The sequence below is a fragment of the Somniosus microcephalus genome, chromosome 14 (genome assembly GCF_052327205.1).
Source record: "Somniosus microcephalus isolate GS21.2 chromosome 14, FLI_Smic_1.0, whole genome shotgun sequence".
Classification (NCBI taxonomy): Eukaryota; Metazoa; Chordata; class Chondrichthyes; order Squaliformes; family Somniosidae; genus Somniosus; species Somniosus microcephalus.
Window position 1 is genome coordinate 46,202,460 of NC_141000.1, and position 18,920 is coordinate 46,221,379.

At 45.6% G+C, this 18,920-nt stretch overlaps 1 protein-coding gene across 7 annotated transcripts in view; it reads left to right on the forward strand.

Annotated features, from left to right (window-relative positions):
- The window catches only part of dmd (dystrophin), a 2,562,635-nt gene that overhangs the window by 1,203 nt on the left and 2,542,512 nt on the right, over positions 1-18,920 (forward strand). The window lies entirely within an intron of this gene.

Consider the following 18,920-nt stretch of genomic DNA (forward strand, 5'->3'; position numbering starts at 1 on the left):
AATGAGCTGTACAGGAAATAAAAGTTGGTTGGGCCAAGTGGTGATGGTGGGTACAGTTACTTACACTCCAGCGGCTCGTCCACTTTGGCTGCCCTCAAGTTCCAGGATATACAGTAAAATCTCCGCGCGATGTTTGATTGACATCAATGTCGGTACTGGGTTGTAAACTCGGTACCACATTGTAAATCGTGTGAGGGTCGCTCTTGCATTTCTGCATCAAAAAGGAACCAGAAATACGATAATTTTTAATTTTTTACGGTTTTTCCAGCAACGGACGTTTCATTCTAATTTAGTAACTTCATGCAAATTGTCTTGGAGGAAGCTCGATCATAAATGTCAAATTGTTGCTAGTTCAGGTAGTTAATGGGGCCGAGCAACGCACGCTGGTGTAAACTGAAGTTCCTGTATAATGGCTTATCACAGTTACAAAGAGAAAGCTCTCTGTGTTGGAATGCATCTGCCAACACTTTGGGGAATAGACAATGGCCATCTTTCGCAGTTCTAAGTGGGAAAGAAAGATTTGCATTTATATAGCGCCTTTCATGACCACTGGACGTCTCAAAGCGCATTACAGCCAATGAAGTACTTTTTAAAGTATAGTCACTGTTGTAATGTGGGAAACGTTACAGCCAATTTGCACACAGCAAGGTCCCACAAACCGCAATGTGATAATGACCAGATAATCTGTTTTTGTTATGTTGATTGAGGACACTGGGGATAACTCCCCTGCTCCTCTTCAAAATAGTGCCATGGGATCTTTTACTTCCACCTGTGAGAGCAGACGAGGCCTCGGTTTAACGTCTCATCCGAAAGACAGCACCTCCGACACTGCAGCACTCCCTCAGCACTGCACTGCATTGTCAGCCTAGCTTTATGTGCTCAAATCCCTGGAGTGGGACTATGAATCCACAACCTTCTGACTCCGAGGTGAGTGTGCTGCCCACTGAACCATTGGCTGACACCTAATTTTTTTCATCAGTGGGGGAGAATGAAGCGGTGTTGATGGAAAACTGCAGCCATTGGCTTTGTTGCAGATGTGGCCTTGTTACATACATGGCCTTGTTACTTACTTGGACATGTACAGCCGAGTGGCAGTGACTGGAAAGATATCAGGAAACAACAGCCTGAACTATGTGATAGGAAAGGTCATGTTTTATTTTAATTTTGTAGTTCTGCCCAGACATAGCTCAGTGGAGACAGCCACCTGCTTGTCATGAATTAGGAGAGTAGTGAAAACTATTTTAGGTTGTGACTCTCCCAGTAAACGGGTTTTACATTTCATTCAGGAGTCCGGTGTTACAGTAACTGCTTAAGGAGTACAGGAATATTTTTACTGTAGACAAAAACACAGCAAAGAAATATTCTGTACTAGTGTACATTAAAAAAATAACTAGCAAAATCTATAACATTGGGGGTGGGGAAGTCCAAAGTTTAACCTGGCATCAAGTTTGGAAAATCTAGTTAAGTGATGTGGATGGCTGGTAGTTGCAGTTAACTTCTCAAATTAGAAAACCGTTGCCTCAACAAAAAAAGGGAAGTTGCGTACTGCTGGGTTAAGCTGCAGTAAGTACTTTGTGGCCTTCTAGCTTCAGTCTTAATTCCTGAGCAGAAGATCACAAGTTGGAGTATCGGGTTTGCCTGTCACTTTAATGCACTTTCCTTATGTGGAGGAGGTACACAGATTCAGTTGGGATGCTAGCTGGAGTAATGCAAAATGGTCGAGATGTTCTATCTTGGTGTTGAAGGAAATTAAAATGAGCAACTCCCAACTCGCCACTATCAGTTACAACAGGGGCTGTGGTAAAGTCCGGGGCTCAGAATGTGCCTGCCCCTGAGGAGAGGGTGGAGTGGGAGGAAAGTGGTTCGAAAAAAGCATCCAACTTGAAACAAAATGCCGATGCTATTATAAGTCAGGTGTAAGACAACACAAGAGACCTCTGAAGAATGAGTAAACTATACTGTAGAACTAGCTATTTTTGCAGCAGAAATATATTTGCGGCGAAGCCTAATCCAATTAAGACTGTACCCAGAAGTAGAGTTTGAACTGTGATATAAAATCTACAAAACAACTTTATTTATTCAATTGTTTTTGTTTGATATTTAGCAATTCTACAATAATAGGCAAATATTGAGTGTAGTGTACACAATAGTACGGTTTCCCCTGATGGGAGTGGCACTTTGGTGTAAAGCTGAAGAGTGAAGCTATTATTATGATCAATATGATTTCTTGTAATCTGAGAGAATATTTATCTTGAGCTGCAGGCACATTAACACACAAGACTGCTAGTAGAGCTAAAGGCTCTTATTATTATAGCTTCTCCATACCACATTTGCCATGACATTGATGGTGAAATTGAAATGTTTTTGCAGCAGCAATAATAGTGCATATTGGAACAACGTCACATTTATAGCATCTAGCATTATTGTGTTGGAAGTTTCAGGAACTTTTATTTGTAAATATTTGAGTTGTGTTGCTTGCTGCAAATTTAAGTGTCGGTAGTTTGTGTCTGTTGTGTGTGCTGTAAAATAAAAAATAATCAATGTTTTAAAAAAAAAATAAATGTCAGTGTAATTGTCAGTCAGGATGCTGAATACTTTGAAGAGTGATTGTCTTATTCCATGGCATTCAGCTACAAACTGTTCCTCCTTGGAGTGAGTCAGTGCAGAACCACAAAAAAAGCTAGTCAAACCCATGTGAGCTGACTCTCTGGCTTTTGTCAATTTCTGCCTGAATATTTTTTTTTCATTTTTGTGCTAATTGTTGATTTTGGCACATTGCCTTTATTTGAGGACAGAACATGTAGGACACACCAATAATAAAAACACAATTCTTGACATTGCAGGTAAGTACTCCGAGACAGACATTCTTCTCATCTCTTTCAATGTTGACTACTCTTGGTATTTCTTTGCTACTTACTGTAACTAGATTTGCAACAATCTATGTTTTCATTGCTGTGTACAGCATATCCGTTTATTAAAATGTTCCAGTCGTACAGCGGGCCAAGCTTCTTGTTAAAGTAGACCCATATGCTGTTAAACCAGGGCTAATCATTGAAGTATGTTGTGCTGTTCAATGTGAATTGTTATTTTGCTTTTACCAGTGCTACTGGAAGCTCTGCAGATTTCCAAATGCAGGTCAAAGAGCTTTGACTGTGTGTCCTGTGTTGCACTGCTGACATGATGCTTTGATACTCATTTGTACTACAAAGGTGAGATTTCCAGACAGCCTCCTGCCTTTGAACTCGGTTAGTGTGCGTTTACTTTAATAGTAACCTAGCTACTGCTGTTTTCAGCAGTGGTACTCTGAATGCCAAAGTGTACATCTGGGTACCATAAACTGGTGAAACATATGCATTCCTCCCACATAACGCAGTTGAAATGCAACTGCCAAGGAGCAACAACTTTGTCTCAAATTCAGCTATTCCGCTTTAGACTTCCATTAGACGGAGGGGCCTGGAAAGGTTAAAAGAATGCTCAACTTCACACCATTTGCTATGATTTAACATTCATTTAATCCAGGGTTTGATGTGGAAATGAGAACTGTTCAATGTTTGTTCTCTTCCCCTCCCCTCCAGCCATTTAAACAAAATGAAAATCATTTTTTTTTTATTCATGGGCTGTGGGCGTCGCTGGCTAGGCCTGCATTTAGTGCCCATCCCTAATTGCCCTTGAGAAGATGGTGGTGAGCTGCCTTCTTGAACCGCTGCAGTCCATATGGTGTAGGTACACCCACAATGCTGTTAGGAAGGGAGTTCCAGGATTTTGGCCCAGCGACAGTGAAGGAACAGCGATACAGGTCCAAGTCAGGATGGTGTGTGGCTTGGAGGGGAACTTGTAGGTGGTGATGTTCCCATGCGTCTGCTACCCTTGTCCTTCTAAGTGGTAGAGGTCGTGGGTTTGGAAGGTGCTGTTGAAGGAGCTTTGGCGAGTTGCTGCAGTGCATCTTGTAGATGGTACACACTGCAGCCACAGTGCGCCAGTGGTGGAGGGAGTGAATGTTGAAGGTGGTGGATGGAGTGCCAATCAAGCGGGCTGCTTTATCCTGAATGGTGTCGAGCTTTTTGAGTGTTGTCTGGTTGAGTGCAGCTCCAACAAGTGGAGAGTATTTCATCACACTCCTGACTTGTGCCTGAGTTAGTCAAGGGGACTTATTCATAATCACCATCTTGAAAATATTTTCAAAGAGCTGGATATGAGACTGTGTGAAATAGTAGCAAATCTTGAGGGGGCAAAATTGGGTCCCTTTGCGCCTCCCGTAAGCACCCCCGGGGCGCAAATGGCTTGCAACCAGGTGTGGCACTGACATCGGCTCCCACCTTATTCAGCGGGAGTTTTGTATCACCTGGAGATTGTGATGTCATTGCCATGCGCATCACCCCGGTAGTGCCCTGGATGTGAAATTTACTTCCACCCCCTGCAGCAGTGCCGGCCGAAAACACCGACCGCTGCAGGAGGTGTGCATCGGTCGGCCAGCACTTCGGGGGTGATGATTAAAGGCGAGGTGGCCGAGGTAAGTTTTTTTTTTTTAAAAACTTACCACCTTCCGCTTTTTTTGCAGGTTCCTGCCCGCGATCGATCAGCCCGGCACTCTGCTTGAGTGCCGGGCTAATCGCACCTGATCGCGGCTGCCTTGGTGGTCCAGGTAGGTCATTTTTCTATTGCAGAGCCTGCAGCGATGGCCCTTCCCTTTAAGGGAGGGAAGGAGCCTTTGAACACGGCAGCGCTGCTGAAGTCTCCGCCCCGCTTGCTGCCGATTTATGCTCCAAGAAGGAACTGGAGTGGTTGATTTAGCGCTCCACTTCCTTCTTGGAGCGCAAAACTGAATTTTTTATACGTTTAGAAACATTTGCGCCTGGTGCTGATTTTCCAAACTATTTAAAATTTAGAGCCCCAAATGGGGCTATAATGACCTTCTCCCCCGAGTGTTTCCAGTATTTCCTTTGCTATAGGCAATAATGCTTTCACCCCCACCAACACAAAATGTTAATTAGTTCAGTTTGAGAACCTATCTGGATTTAAAGTAATTTTAAATGAGTGACGTGTACATTTGCCATGCTTCTTTAAATCATTTTCTTATAATCTTGCCACCTAACATACTTGTTCATGCCTTCCTCCAGATCAGATGTAGTGACAGACAAAATGAAGAACCTGTCGCATCTGCCATTGTCCCACCTGGGAGTACGGTCATATTGTAGGTGGGCGGGGTCACGCAGCTTGAGTCTATTCACCCTGCCAACATTTTAAATCACTGTCCTTGCAGTCTATTCAGCTTTCAGAATATAAGGTGTTTCCAATTTAAAGAACACCTTATCCTGTAGCCTATTCTTAGTTTCCCATTAGTGATGATGTCAATAGCAAGGTTATAAGTATGCCAACAACATAGAAGATGGAATAACTTCATGGAAATATTTATAAGTTTAATAATTCAGATTGTTCTCTTTACAATTGATCTATTTCTGAATTGTCTGTAAGAATAACTTTTATTCAAGAGAAATGTTTGTAATTGATGGATATGCACCAGCTACCATGTAATTTCATATTTTCCACATGTGACCGTAGAAGCAAAATTTAAAAATGTAAACCACAACCTCAGTGGACTTTATGTGGACTGTGACAGTCATTTGTCTGAATGAAATGGCTACCTTGCTGGAACGTTGTCCCAATGATCATAGTTCAGAGTTGAGTGGAGTGGGGGTCAGGGAAGAGATTCTGGCTACTTTGAACAAAAGGTCTGTGGAATTGAGGGAGCCCAGTGGGCAGTGTTACTGTATGGGTTAACACCTGCTACATTCCACACCACTGAATTCCAGATGTCTGGTACATCAAAGTGGGAAGTCATTGGCTCTTATTTATCCTCTCTGCCTATGGACAATTGGAGGGCAAGTGAGGCATCCTTGTGTGAAAAAGAAAGACTTGGTATGAGGAGTTCCCCACTTGAAGCAAGAGAAGGCTATTTTCTTCATCAAACAACAGATTATTTACAATTTGCAGTATCATGGAGCTGAATAGTACCCAAAAAAGGAAGATTTGGTGAATTTCTCTCTGAAAGGCCTGGCCATTCAAATGAAAATCCTAGAGTTACAACCCATTATTCAACCCTAGTTGCAGTCTATATACATAGAAACGTAGAAAATAGGAGCAGGAATAGGCCATTCGGCCCCTCGAGCCTGTTCTGCCATTTAATGAGATCATGGCTGATCATCCAAATTCAGTACCCTGTCCCTGCTTTCTCCCCATATCCCTTTAGCCTTAAGAAATATATCTAACTCCTTCTTGAATATATTAATGAATTGGCCTCAACTGCCTTCTGTGGTAGAGAATTCCACAGGTTCACCACTCTCTGGGTAAAGAAATTCCTCCTCCTCTCCATCCTAAATGGTTTACCCCTTATCCTTAGACTGTGACCCCTGGTTCTGGACTTTCCTGCCATTGGGAACATCTTTCCTGCATCTAGTCTGTCTAGTCCTGTTAGAATTTTATAAGTTTCAATGAGATCCCTAACATTCTTCTAAACTCTAGCAAGTATAAGCCCAATTGACCCAATCTCTCCTCATATGTCATTCCTGCCATCCCAGGTATCACCCTGGTGAATCTTCGCTGCACTCCCTCCATGGCAAGAACATCTTTCCTCAGATAAGGCGACCAAAACTGCACACAATACTCAAGATGTGGTCTCACCAAGGCCCTGTACAACTGCAGCAAGACATCCTTGCTCCTGTACTCGAATCCTCTCGCTACAAAGGCCAACATACCATTTGCTGCCTTAACCGCCTGCTGCACCTGCATGCTTACCTTCAGCGACTGGTGCATAAGGACACCCACGTCTTGTTGCACTTCCCCTTTTCAATCTATTGCCATTCAGATAATAATCTGCCTTCCTGTTTTTGCCACCAAAGTGGATAACCTTGCATTTATCCACATTATACTGCATCTGCCCAATCACCCAACCTGTCCAAATCATACTGTAGTTTCTCTGCATCCTCCTCACAGCACACATGCCCACCCAGCTTTGTGTCGTCTGCAAACTTGGAGATATTACATCTAGTTCCCTCATCTAGATCATTAATATATATTGTGAATAGCTGGGGTCCTAGCACCGATCCCTGCGGTACCCCACTAGTCACTGCCTGCCACTCGGAAAAAGACCCGTTTATTCCAACTCTTTGCTTCCTGTCTGCCAACCAGTTCTCTATCCAAGTCAGTACCTTACCCCCAATCCCATGTGCTTTAACTTTGCACGCTAATGTCTTCTGCAGAACCTTATTGAAAGTCTTCTGAAAATCCAAATACACCACATCCACTCGTTCTCCCTTATCTATTCTACCAGTTACATCCTCAAACAATTCCAGTAGATTAGTCCATATACGCTGCAGGTAGCAGGGAAACAACTGTTCCAATGAGTAAATCTGTGCTAAACTAAATATTTGTACAACAGAAAATGCTGGAAAAACTCAGCAGACCAGGCAACATCCGTGGAGAGAGAAATAGTCAACGTTTCAGGTCGAAACCCTTCGTCAGGACTGAAAAAACACAGGAAATGAAACAGATTAAAAGGCCAGTTTGGGGGCTGGGAAATGGGGATGGAAGAACAAAAGAGAAGTGAAGAGACAGTAACAGGTATTCAAAACGAGACGAGATGGTGATAGGACTAGTGGAGAGACAAAAGATGGCTCTAGATTAGTTGTGAAATGCGCTGGCAGAATGAGAGACGGCTGCCATGTGGGAGAGGAAAAAAGGGGGAAGAGTCAAAACAAAGGCGTGGATAAAAAATATATATAAAAATGTAATAGGGGCCCGAGGTTATGATCTGAAGTTGTTGAACTTGATATCGAGTCTGGAAGGCTGTAAAGTGCCTAATCGGAAGATGAGGTGCTGTTCCTCGAGCTTACGCTGGGTTTCTGTGGAACAATGCAAGAGCCCGAGTACGGTGAAGTGGGAATGGGGCGGTGAATTAAAATGACAGGCGACAAGAAGTTCGGGGTCACCCTTACGGACTGAACGGAGGTGTTCCGCAAAGCGGTCACCCAATCTGCGTTTGGTCTCCCCAATGTAGAGGAAACCACATCGTGAGATATTTGTACAACCTTGGTGGTGCTCTACACTGTGGACTTTAGTCCTTCACCGAGCTTTCTCAATAAATAAAAATTTTAAAACAGGGTAGTTATTTTGGCAAAAAAATTGTATCGATTCTGATCTGTCAATAGATTTGTCAAGATCACCAATTTTTATTACAATTCACTGAGGGAGCAGATATTTCTGTTACTGCATCCCTACAGCAACCTGGCCTGGAGTTTCCCCTGTGGGCACAATCGTGCAGTTACACCCGAAATTGTGCCTGTTTTGCCGATGTCAAATTGCAACCAAGACCGGAATTTTCTGGGGTCAGTGGGGGCACGATCTAAGGTGGGTCGGGTGGGAAATTTGAAATAAGTTGCAGCTGGTCAGGAACCCGCCGTCATCCCGCTCCCCACGTGCCTTTACCTCGGGCACATTTGACGGTGCGGCAGCAACCCGACCAGCAGAGGCAGACGACCTAATTCAAATTATTGACCGGTACTTGTCAGACTCTTAATCGCCTTTTTCAGCCTAACTTTCATATTTCCCTGGCTGCCCATGGGATTCATGTAGCTCGGGAACCACATCTGTTAGCCTGAGGTGGGAGTTGAGTGGCTGATTGTAGGACAGCATGAAATGTACTCAAAGTTCACAGCTGGTCACTTTCCTCAGGCAGGAACTATTGCTGACTGCATTCCCAGCACAGATTTAGCTTTCTACAGGCTGCAAGTGTTTGCAGCAAAGTCGCCATCCTGTCTCACCTCATTGGTACAACCTATTGCACCATTGACAGGTTGCTTCTGTCATCTCTACTTGACCAGCAATCTATTCCATCAGCATGGGTGTCATTTATACTGTTTCACCTTGGTCCTCCGAATCGAAACACAATGAGCCCCAACACCAGGTGTGTGGTGTATGTGCCTTTAAGAGCCCCAGGTGTGCGTAATGCCAGTAATTGCCACTTGGGCTATATAAGCCTGTGTATTGTGTATATCCTTTAGAAACCCCCCCCCCCCCCCCCCCCCCCCAGACTTGCTTAGTAAATACCTATGAACCAACTCCTGTCTTCAGTGTCTTTATCTACACACGGACACTACAGTGGTGACGAAGTGGAAACGGACTTACCTGCAATTCGGCAGCACCTCAAGGACATCGATTCCTCCAGCGTCCAGAAGACTCAAGGAAGTAAGAGAAACTGTGGTTTCACCAGCTGACCAAGCTGGTGACAGGTACTGCGCTAATCCTTCCTGGCGTCAGGCTGGAGCTCCAGCGGCGGGCTCTACAGCTGAGACAGGCAGCGAAATCGGAGGCAAGCAATAACGGACTGGGAGGGTGCACTCGAGAGACGGCCGGCGCGGCAAGCAGGTCAGCGTTTAGACCTCCGTCGGGAACGAGTCTCCAACAGTGAATAAACGGAAACCACAGTAAAACAGCGTTGTTATCGGTAGCAGCGGCGGGAAAGCGCGGGAAGCGCCATATCGTTGCTACAGAGAGGGGAAAAAAAAAAGCGCGGGAAGCGCCATATCTTTTCTGAAATGCCTAAATCTGGTAATATTGAGGCTTTTGATGGCGAAATAGAAGATTGGACCACATACGTGGAAAGAGTAGAGGTTTATTGCACTGCAAATGGAATAACAGATGAAAAAAAAGCTTCAGTACTTCTGAACTTAATGGGCGCGAAGACATACGGGCTGTTACGAAATGTAATCACTCCAGCCAAACCAAAGGACAAGACTTTGAAAGAAATTGTTGATACCCTGCAGGAGCATTTAAACCCAACACCGCTGCTGATAGCGGAACGATTCAAGTTCTTCAAGAGAAACTAGGAACCTTGAAAGGCATCACCGCCTCAATAAAAGTGGAAGATACAGCAATTCCAAAAATTTTTAAGGCAAGACCGGTGCCATACGCAATACGTCCGGCAGTCGAGGCAGAGCTGAAGAATTTGGAAAAGGCAGGCGTATTATCCAAAATAGATTGGAGCGAATGGGCAACACCCATCGTTCCAGTCATGAAAAAAAACATTGAAAAATAACTCTGAGGAACAGAAAAAAATTCGCATCTGTGGGGACTTTAAGGTGACTGTAAACCCGGTCCTTCACACGGTACAGTATCCTCGTCCGAGGATAGAAGATATTTTCGCCTCACTATCCGGAGGGAAACGTTTCACCAAAATTGACTTGGCACAGGCATATCTACAGATGGAGGTTGAGGAGACCTCTAAAAAGTATCTCACAATAAACACACACAAAGGCCTGTACCAGTACAATCGACTGGTTTTTGGAATAGCATCAGCTCCAGCTATCTGGCAAAGAGCTATGGAGCAAGTCCTGCAAGGGATTCCGGGGACTCAATGCTACCTAGACGACATCCTTATAACAGGAGAAAATGACAACGAGCACCTTGCCAATTTGGAGCAGGTGCTCACTAGGCTGAAAGAATGGGGCCTACGAGCAAATCGCCCCAAGTGCGAATTTTTCCAAAATCAGATATCATATTGTGGCCACATAATTAATAAGGAAGGGTTGCATAAGTCACCTGAAAAAATTGAAGCAGTTATAAAAGCCCCAGCACCTGAAAATGTTTCACAATTAAGGTCATTCCTGGGATTAATAAATTACTATCATAAATTTTTACCGAACTTATCAACTATTCTACACCCTCTTAATGATCTTCTACAGACAGGAGTGATTTGGAAATGGAACGAAGACTGTAAACGTGCCTTCCATAAATGTAAAGACTTAATCACATCCGAGAAAATTTTGGCTCATTGCAACCCATCACTACCAATCAGACTGGCGTGCAATGCATCCCCTTACGGCATAGGAGCGGTATTGTCCCATAGATTCCCTGATGGCTCGGAACGGCCGATAGCTTTTGCGTCACGCTCATTGAACTCAGCTGAGCGTAACTATGCCCAGATAGACAGGGAAGCACTCAGCCTGGTATGGGGAGTGAAGAAATTCAACCATTACCTACACGGACAAAAATTTACCTTGCTGACTGACCATCAACCCCTCATCTCCATATTCAACCCTAAAAAAGGTGTCCCCATTATGACGGCACAAAGACTACAGAGGTGGTCCCTTTTTCTAGGGGCACACCAATACAACATTGAATACAAAGGGTCAAAACAGCATGGGAATGCTGACGGTTTATCACGCCTACCGTTGCCAATGATAGAAGAGGCACCTACAGTAGACCCAGTAGAGATATTCCACTCTACCATAGTGGAATGTCTACCGGTGACAAATTCTGCCATTGAAAGGGAGACAAGAAATGACCCTACTCTCTCACGGGTCTACGATTTAACAGTGAAGGGATGGCCAGCACATGGCGAACCACTGTTGCCAGCATTCTCGCAAAGAAGAGAACAGCTGTCAGTGTGCCGAGGAACCTTGATGTGTGGATCCAGAGTGGTGATTCCACCCAAACTCCAGGATAAAGTGCTAAAGGAGCTTCACGAGGGGCATCTGGGTGGAGTGAAAATGAAGAACCTAGCTAGGGCGTTTGTATGGTGGCCAGGTATCGATGGAGACATCGAAGACATGACCAAGAGCTGCCTAGGATGCCAGAAGGTCCAAAATGCTCCGCCACAGGCCCCTCTACATCCATGGGAGTGGCCCTCATCTCCCTGGCAAAGGGTGCACATCGACTTTGCTGGTCCATTTATGGACTCAATGTTCTTAATCGCAGTTGATGCACACTCCAAGTGGCCGGAGGTAATAAAGATGTCCTCCACCACCACGGAAAAAACCATCACAGTATTAAGGACCATATTTGCCAGGAATGGGCTGCCGGAGCAGATATGTTCTGATAATGGACCGCAATTTGTGTCCGAAGAATTCAGAAAGTTCTTAAAGAACAATGGGGTAAAGCACTACACGTCCGCCCCATACCATCCCGCCACCAATGGATTGGCTGAAAGGTTTGTTCAGACCTTCAAGAAGGCCATCAAGGCCATGGGTAATGAAGACATAAAACTTCAGCACAAGGTGGATAACTTCTTATTTGCATATAGGAATGCAACGCATATGGTTACTAACCAAACTCCCGCCATGATGTTCTACAATAGAAACCTAAGATGCCGGCTGGATTTGGTCAAGCCCAACATCCGAAGGGACGTGGAGAACCGGCCGTTTCAGGGCATGAATAAAAGGCCAACTAGGGCCTTCCAGATAGGCCAACCGGTTTTGGCCCGGGACTACCGTACCGAGAAATGGCAGCCTGGAACTATCTGCACACAATTAAGACCACTGATGTATACCGTGGACATCGGAGACAGCATAATAAGTACAATTTACTTGTACTTCTCGCAATCTAGTATACTGTATTCGCTGCTCACGATGCGGTCTCCTCTACATTGGGGAGACCAAACGCAGATTGGGTGACCGCTTTGCGGAACACCTCCGTTCAGTCCGTAAGGGTGACCCCGAGCTTCCGGTCGCCTGTCATTTTAATTCACCGCTCCATTCCCACTCGGACCTCACCGTCCTTGGCCTCTTGTATTGTTCCACGGAAGCTCAACGTAAACTCGAGGAACAGCACCTCATCTTCCGATTAGGCAGTCTGCAGCCTTCCGGACTCAATATCGAGTTCAACAATTTCAGATCATAAGCTCGGCCCCCATTTCATTTTCTCTTGTAATTGTTCCACTCCTTTCCCCCCCCCCCCCCCTTTCCTTTTGTTTCTCTCTCACACCTGGCAGCTATCTTTTGCCCTGCCAGTACACTTTACACCTAATCCCAGCCTATTACCATCTCGTCTAGCTTCTAATCTCTTTTACTTCTTTTGTTTCTTTTATTCTTTTGTCCGATCGCAGCCCTGCCTCCGATCTAGTTTCTTTTCTTTCCAGTTTTGAAGAAGGGTCCAACCCGAAACGTCAACTCAAATTTCTCTCCACGGATGTTGCCCGACCTGCTGAGTTTTTCCAGCATTTTCTGTTGTTATTTCGGATTTCCAACATCTGCAGTATTTTGCTATCATAATAAGGCGCCATGCTGATCAAGTCATCCGAAAAGGGACAACCTACACCACCACTCTATACATCTAACGATGAAGTAGAGATACCCATATCTACCTCCGATCCGGTGATACTGGAGCCCGATGAACCCGACACTGGCCTTCAAGCCGAATCAGCCTTGCCAGAAGAACCTACTACACCACCAGAAACTACTACACCCTCGAGGCGTTATCCGGACCGAGTCAGGAAGCCTCCTGAGAGACTAACTTATAATTAATTAATACAGCAATGCATATTATTTTGCATATAACATGTAATTAATAATTACTTAAAATATGATGTACTAGTTAGCTAGAAGGGGAGGAATTGTGGTGTATGTGCCTTTAAGAGCCCCAGGTGTGCGTAATGCCGGTAATTGCCACTTGGGCTATATAAGCCTGTGTATTGTGTATATCCTTTAGAAACCCCCCCCAGACTTGCTTAGTAAATACCTATGAACCAACTCCTGTCTTCAGTGTCTTTATCTACACACGGACACTACAAGGTGCACCACCAAACTTCTCCTCAACCACCTGATTCTGCACAGGATAGAGGGTATCAGTGCAGGGCTGCACCATATCTGAGCCATTCGGGCAGAGGATGAGCTTCCCCAACATGACCGAGCAGCAATGACAAAGGAGGCTCAGGCTATTGCCCCAGGTTGTCGCAGACATTTGCACATTGCTTGGGCAAGACCTGTAGCCCAGAGGAGTGGGTGGACATGCCTTACCAGTGGCTGTCAAAGTCACCAGCGTCCTTAACTTCTTCGCCTCGGGCTCCTTCCAGGGATCTGCAGCAGACATTTGCGGCATCTCGCAGTCGGCCGCCCACATATGCATCACACAGGTCACCGATGCCTTTTTTGACAAGTCAGCCAATTATATCAACTTTGCCACTGATAAAGCCAGTGTTACTGAGTGGGTGCTCGGCTTTGCTACTCTGGCTGACTTCCCACGGCTGCAGGGCGTCATCGACTGCACACGTGGCCATCAGGGCACCCCCACATCACCAGGAGTCTTTGAGGACGTGGAAGCCCTTGCGGTTGACAATGTGCAGCTGGTCTGCAACCATAGGAAGATCATTATGCATGTGTGCGCCAAATTCCCTGGCAGCTATCATGACTCTTTCATCCTTCGCCAGTCCAGCCTTCCTCAGCTCTTCGCTCCTCCAAGCAGACTTTCCAGCTGGCTGCTTGGAGGTGAGGGCTATCCCGTGAAGATGTGGCTCATGACACCCTTTTGGAGGCACAGGAGAGGTATAATGAAAGCCACATTTCCACCAGATGTGTCATAGAGCAGACAATAAGCATGCTCAAAATGCGCTTCAGATGCCTTGACAGATGTGGAGGAGCCCTTCAGTATGCACCAGCCAGGGTCTCCAGAATCATCATGGTCTGCTGCGCCCTGCTCAACATGGCGCAGCAGCGACGATAAGTGCTGCATTGCTCTGAGCGCACGTAAGAACATAAGAAATATAAGAGCATGAATAGGCCACTTGGCCCCTCGAGCCTGCTCCGCCATTCAATAAGATCATGGCTGATCTTGGGCTCAAAGTCACACCCTGCCTGCTCCCCATAACCCTTCACTCCCTTATCTTGCAAAAACTTGTCTATCTCCACCTTAAATGTATTTAATGACGCAGCCTCCACAGCTCTCTGGGGCAGAGAATTCCACAGATTTACGACCCTCTGAGAAAAGAAATTCCTCCTCATCTCAGTTCTAAAAGGGCGACCCTTTATTCTGAGACTGTGCCCCCGAGTTCTAGATTTACCCATGAGGGGAAACATCCTCTCTGCATCTACCTTGTTGAGCCCCCTCAGTATCTTATGTTTCAATAAGATCACCTCCTTCTAAATTCCAATGAGTATAGGCTCAACCTTTCTTCATAGGTCAACCCCCTCATCTCTGGAATTAACCTCGTGAATCATCTCTGAACTGGCTCCAATGCAAGTATATCCTTCCTTAAATAAGGAGACCAAAACTGTTCGCAGTACTCAAGGTGTGGTCTCACCAATACCCTGTACAGTTGTAGCAGGACTTCCCTGCTTTTATACTCCAACCCCCTTGGAAAATAAAGGCCAACATTCCATTTGCCTTTTTGATTACTTGCTGTACCTGCATGCTAACCATTTGTGTTTCATACAGGTCCCTCTGAACTGTAGCACTTTGTAATCTCTCCATTTAAATACTTTTTTTTAATTTTTCCTGCCAAAGTGGATAACCTCGCACTTTCCCACATTATACTCCATCTGCCAAATGTTTGTCCACACACTTAGCTTGTCTATATCCCTTTGCAGGTTCTTTGAGTCCTCTGCACAACTTGCTTTCCCACCTATCTTTGTGTCATCCGCAAACTTGGCTACATTACACTCGGTCCCTTCATCTAAATCATTAATGTAGATTGTAAATAGTTGAGGCCCCAGCACTGATCCCTGTGGCATCCCACTAGTTACCGTTTGCCAACCAGAAAATGACCCATTTATCCTGACTCTCTGCTTTCTGTTAGTTAGCCAATTCTGTATCCCTGCTAATATATTACCCCCAATTCCGTGAGCGCTTATCTTATGCAGTAACCTTTTATGTGGCACCTTATCGAATGCCTTCTGGAAATTTAATACACCACATCCACTGGTTCACCTTTGTCCACCCTGCTCGTTACCTCCTCAAAGAACTCCAGCATGTTTGTTAAACACGATTTCCCTTTCATAAAACCATGCTGACTCTGCTTGACTGCATTATAATTTTCCAAATGCCTTGCTACTGCTCCTTAATGAAGGACTCCAGCATTTTCCCAATGACAGATGTTAGGCTAACTGGTCTATAGTTTCCTGCTTTCTGTCTCCCTCCTTTCTTAAATAGGGGTGTTACATTTGCGGTTTTCCAGTCCACTGGGACCTTGCCAGAGTCCAGGGAATTTTGGTATATTGCAACTAATGCATCCACTATCTCTGCAGCCACTTCTTTTAAAACCCTGGGATGCAGGCCATCTGGTCCAGGGGACTTGTCATCTTTTAGTCCCATTATTTTACCAAGTAATATTTCCATAGTGATTGTCTTTAGTTCCCCCTCCCTGTGGCCCCTTGATTATCCATTATTGGGATGTTGTTAGTGTCTTCTACTGTGAAGACAGATACAAAATATTTGTTCAGAGTCTCTGCCATTTCCCTGTTCCCCATTATTAATTCCCCAGTCTCATTCTCAAAGGACCAACGTTTACTTTAGCTACCCTCTTCATTTTTTTATAGCTGTAGAAGCTCTTACTATCTGTTTTAATGTTTCTTGGCAGTTTACTTTCATAACTCATCTCTTTTTTTAGTCATCCTTTGCTGGTTTTTAAAAATGTCCCAATCCTCTGGTCTCCCACCAATCTCGGCAGCATTGTATGCCTTCGTTTTCAATTTGATACCATCCTTTACTTCCTTAGTTAGCCACGGATGGTGCTCCCTTCTCTTAAAATCTTTCTTTCTCACTGGAATATATTTTTGTTGAGAGTTATGAAATATCTCCTTAAATATCCGCCACTGCATTTCAACTGTCTTACCCAGATCATAACCATTTGTATCTATTTGTGCTGTCAACTCATCTATCTTGTTACGAATGCTGCGTGCATTTAGATAGAGACCTTTTACCTTTGTCTTTTTACCATTTCTCCTTGTTTTGGCCCCACTTTGTCTTTTTACCATTTCTCCTTGTTTTGGCCCCATTTTCTGTTGCACTCTTATTTTTAAACATTCTGTCCCTTCCTGTCACACTCTGGTTATTATTTCCCCCATCTCTATCCTGCTCTCTTGCTTTCTCATTTCTCATTGACTTTTTTAATTTCTGCTCCCCTGGATCCTTCCCCCCCCCCCAACTATTTAGTTTAAAGCCCTCTCTACAGCCTCTTCAAAGGAGGAGGAGCATCAGCTTGAAGATGATGAGGAGGAGGAGGAGGAGGAGGAGTAGGAGCTGGAGGAACCTGTGGTGCAGATCTCACCAGCACATTGCTGCCAGGGATGGCCTCTACATGGCCAGATTGACTTATTTACACTGTACACCCATATGGCTGCCACATGCTGCGCCAGGTTGGCACCACCCCACAGTAACACCATAAAGCTTTCATACAATGACCAAGCCATTCCTTTCTCACTGAACACCATTACTGGAGGTGCCGTTATGTCTCACCATTCACTCCCCCTCACTGAGCCACTTCCAAAGGTGCACATAAATGTGTCCAAGACTGGAAAATGATGAAAAATAAAGATTTTTATGGTTGACATCACATTAACATAAACTTGACATTAACATTGAATAAAATACCCAAGTGGCTACCCTTGTGATGCACTTGTGTGTCATTTTTCTCTTGCGCGTGCTTCTACGTGGTGCTACCCCTGTGGCTTCAGCAGAGGTAGAGGCAGCCTGCTCACTTCCCTGCTGCATCTGCTTTGAAACTCTTGGCGGACATCCACTGGATTTTGTAGTCTGTGATGGAGTCTGCTGCTCCTGCGACTGTGCAGGGGCAGACTCGGCCATCGGTGTGCGAGGAGGCATCTGCAGCTCTGACTGGGTGACAATGGGGGAGAAGTGTAACTGCTTTGAGAGGAGCCAACACTTCCATGTCCCCTCTCACCGTGATCCCTCTCATGGGCCACCCGCACATCTCTGCTAGCAAGGAGCTGGAGAGCACCTTGCTTCACATCAGTGGGGCCATGAAGACCCATGTCTACACTGACATCCCTCCTAGACAGGAGGTCTATGAGCCTCTACCATCTATGCTCTATGGATAACATATATTCTCCATACATAGCCATCTATTCTCCATAGAGGCCATGCGCTCTTGTGAGTAGCACATTAGCTGCGACATGCAGGTGGCCATCCTATCCATGGAGGAGCCTACACTCGCCATTGCCTGCGACACGGTGGTGCTTATGTTAGGAGATGGACTCCTCCATTCTCTGAACATTTGTAGACATCACAGTCGCAAAACCTTTCAGAGCCCCCGCACTACTTCCTGCACCTCCAGGATCACCCTCTTTCTGAATGGCCCCCAAGGCTCAGCGTCTGCATGCAGCTGAGCAGAGTTGGGATTGACCTGCGCCCTCTGGCGAGGAGCCTCTACTGCTGTCCCTGTCTCCACTATCTGCTCCTGCTGACTTGTGACAGACTTGGTGACAACACTATCTCGCGTGGGACCCACCAAGGTGTGCGTCTCTGTGCTGGTGCTGGCAGCGCTTATGCCTGGTGTTGATGCGCTCTCAGAGGCTGTGGCTCCTCTGAGGAGTACTTTTGCTCTTCCTCCTGGACAGTTGGGGGGGGGGGGGGTTGGGGGGCTCTTGATTGACCTGTGGGAGAGTAATGAGATGAGTTAGATATGCCCTATGAAGAATGGGTACAGATACCATTATGCACATGATGACCATTCAGTGGCTGATGACATCAGTCCCCATATGAGTGACTGCTGTATGCCATGTAGCTGTATGATATGTAATTCTGTCACCAGGTTGCTGAGATATCCCCCTCTCTCACCTCCAGCTGCTCAGCCGGTCCTGATACTTCCAACACCACCTCCTCTGCTGTTTTGAGAGTGGCAAATGATGGAGACCCACCTCCAGTTCTCTGCCTCTCCCTCTGATTCACAGATCACAGAAACCCCACAGTGCAGGTAGAGGCCATTTCGGCCCATCGAGCCTGCACCGACACATATCCCACCCGATCCCCGTAACCCCTACACCAACACATATCCCACCCGATCCCCGTAACCCCTACACCAACACATATCCCACCCTATCCCCGTAACCCCACGTATTTAATCCCCCTAACACTAAGGGTCAATTTATCATAGCCAATCAACCTAACCCGCACATCTTTGGACTGTGGGAGGAAAC